We start from the raw sequence: 3264 nt of genomic DNA, 5'->3' as shown, positions 1-3264 counted from the left end.
TGAAGTGGTTGCTGCCCAAGTCGTATTGTGTGTTTGCCCACTTGGGGCCCTGTGTATTCTTTGTGAACGTGAGGTCGGGTGTGGTGTCCACGCTTACGCTGTTACCCGTGTGCGTGGGTTGTTGAGGATCCGTAATAAGTGTGAGCCCCTCCTGTTGTACGTCTATTCAGAGACTGCATCCTTTGACGGTTCCTCTGCGATAGCCCCACGCAGGGTGCGGTACGTTGAAGTCCCCTGTTATTACCACCATGTTTTGCTTTGCTTTGTCCAGAGTTTGTCGGAGCAGGGGTCCGAACCTACTCCTGTGTCTTGGAGAGCTGTAGATGTTTAGGACATAGAGGCTGCCGTCGTTCTTGCATGCCGGTATGATTTCTAAGAGGACGTGCTCTACGTTTGATACCGCTGTTTCGTGTTGCATCACTGCCAGGTTTCTTTTGACTAGGGTTCCAACGAGTGCTTTCTCGTCAGAGGCTCCGTAAGATTTGTACCCTGATAATTTTGCCGGTCCCATAGTTTCTTGCAGGTGAAATATTCGTCAGTGTTTTGAGTTGTCCACAGCACCTTACATAATGTGACGAACACAGATGGGTTCGGGCATTCAAGTTTTGATCTGATTGCTTTGATCTTCGTGGGGAGAGGAGAATAGAGGCCGTCATCCGAAATGATCACAAAGGTGACCAGAAAGCAGTGAAGCTAGTTGGCCGTGTCTCGGAAGAATATATGGTGACCGCAAGAAAAGACAACATAATGCAGACCTGACCAAACCGACGACGTCCGCAAGCCTAACTCGACGAAGGACGGATGACGCATTGAAGAACACCTCGTCTTCGTCCGGCAAGAGATAAGGCCCCTTTTGCTTGTTCGACATGTTATTATGAACTGAGTGTCTGAAGCACACTTCCCAATAAAGGTGCAACGTAGATTGCATGACGAATGCCTAGTTTCTTTTAATTGTTTGTATAAAATACTCACAGGGGACCCTGATCACGAGAAAGAAATTCCTAGAAGAATAAAATTGGGCTGGGAGTGCATATGGCAGGCATTACCAAATCCTGACTGGGAGATTACCACTGTCGTTGAAAATAAAAGTGTACAATCATTGCATTCTACCGGTGCTAACATATGGGGCAGAAACTTGGAGGTTAACAAAGAAGCTCGAGAACAAGTTAAGGACCGCACAAAGAGCGATGGAACGAAAAATCTTAGGACTAACGCTAAGAGACAGGAAGAGAGCGGTGTGGATCAGAGAACAAACGGGGATAGCCGATATTCTAGTTGACATTAAGCGGAAGAAGTGGAGCTGGGCAGGTCATGTAATGCGTAGGATGGATAACCGGTGGACCATTAGGCTTACAGAATGGATACCAAGAGAAGGGAAGCGCAGTCGAGGACGACAGAAAACTAGGTGGAGCGATGAAGTTAGGAAATTCGCAGGCGCATGTTGGAATCACCTAGCGCAAGACAGGGGTCATGGGAGATCGCAGGGAGTGGCCTTCGTCCTGCAGTGGACATAAATATAGACTGATGATGGTGATGAAATATGTCTGTTTGTATAGTGCTTGTGAATGTATACTACATCTTGGTCTTGTTCTATTGCTTATTTTAAATAACTTTGTGTCACGTAATACAAAGCAAGTGTATACTGTTATAGGAATACACTTCTGTTTGGGTAACTTGGTGCGACGTAATACAACTCTGAACAACGTGAAAAGACGGCGACAATAATTGGAACACATAAACACACAACAGTGCTGGTCCATAGTGTATGTGATCCCTGTTGTCGCCGTCTTTTCACGCTGTTCAAACTGGACGTCTCCTGTAACCCAACATATTCCGACCCTGGCAGGGACCCACATTAAACTACGAGAACTGAGATGCACCTTCCCGCGATGTCATCCCATACCCGACGCAGGAGGTACTACTGAGTAAATGAATGTGGTATAAAAGTTACATAAACTGGCATAAAGTGCCTCACAAAGGCTGAGCTATACGTTTCGAGAAATGGACACATGTCCATCCTGCTTAACGTTGGTCATTCTTTCCGAGGCACTTTATGCCTGTTTATGTAACTTTTATAAGTTAGTTTTAATTGAAAGTGTTAAGATAGACAAGCCCGCATGCTTTCGAATTCAGATGACGTACGGATACTTCAATAACTCAATTTTTTTCCCCGGACGGCCGGCTCCGCCAATGATGCGAATTCACGGCGGCTGGTGGTGCTGCAAGAAACTCCGCTGTGATTGGTTGAACTAATCGGCAAGGTAACAGCCAGGCCGCAGCCGTGGTCCGAGCCTCGGCGAGGTTCGCAAGGAAAAGCTGCGGCAGCTGCCGGTGGCCGCAACAGCAGCATAGGCACTGTCATATGTAAGTGCCGCGTGGTGCCGCTGGAGGATCGGAGCGCCGACCCAAGCTCCGGGAAGAAGCAGCACGGCGGCACGAGGCGAGCTCGCAGTGTTCGAACCAGGCGGGCAGCAGTTCCGAGCTCCTGGGGTGAACGAGGCGAGAGGTCCTGCCAGGCGAGACGTCCGTGGCAAGGTGCGGAGGATCGCGGAGCCGAGCGTGGACGAGGGCGTCCGAGGAACCAGGGTTCCTGCTGCCAGTGCTCGAGACGCTGGCTGACCCGAGTGCCGCCGGTACCTGAGCTGCTGCACCTTGAGCTGTGCCGAGCAGCGTTCGTCTGGCACAGATGTTGCTGTGCTAGACGCGGTCCTCACGTGCGACCGCCGCACGTGGATTGCGAGCGGCGTACGAGCTGGGCACCGAGGTCGTGCTGGACAAGGCGTTCCCTGGCTGCTGCCGTTGCTGCTCCTGAGCGTGCCGAGCCCGAGAATCGTACTGGACGGGGCCTGAACGTGTCGTCGTGGCAGTCGGCTCGAGCACGGGTGAACCCGCAGTGCCGTGACGACAGAAGCGTGAGCCTCGAAACACGGGACTGTCTCAGCCCGTTTATACTCGTGTGCTGTGCGTGTGTGGACACACTGACTGCCGTTACACAGATTATCAACTCTCTGTATATACATATTTTAAAGATTCTTTTTGATTTTATAAATGCTCCAAAACGACTCTCTGTCTTTCTTCCGCATCGCTGCGCACTAGCGAAAGTGCCGAACAATCCTAAACACCACAGACACGAAACCAAGATAACAAACAAACAAACAAACAAACAAACAAACAAACAAACAAACAAACAAGCAAACAAACAAACAAACAAACAAACAAACAAAACAAACAAACAGGCAAAAAAGCAAACGAACAAACAAAAGA

The 3264-nt window shown here is 49.6% G+C and overlaps 1 long non-coding RNA gene across 1 annotated transcript; it reads left to right on the top strand.

The window, feature by feature from the left end:
- Positions 1–2441: 2441 nt before the first annotated feature.
- Positions 2442–3060, top strand: LOC125946770 (uncharacterized). Its single transcript, XR_007467860.1, has 2 exons — positions 2442–2624; positions 2658–3060. It is a non-coding gene; the product is annotated as an uncharacterized LOC125946770 (long non-coding RNA).
- Positions 3061–3264: the final 204 nt, after the last annotated feature.

Source organism: Dermacentor silvarum, chromosome 7, assembly GCF_013339745.2.
Source record: "Dermacentor silvarum isolate Dsil-2018 chromosome 7, BIME_Dsil_1.4, whole genome shotgun sequence".
Classification (NCBI taxonomy): Eukaryota; Metazoa; Arthropoda; class Arachnida; order Ixodida; family Ixodidae; genus Dermacentor; species Dermacentor silvarum.
The sequence above is the reverse complement of the archived record's forward strand: the minus strand, read 5'-3'. Positions and strand labels throughout refer to the sequence as shown.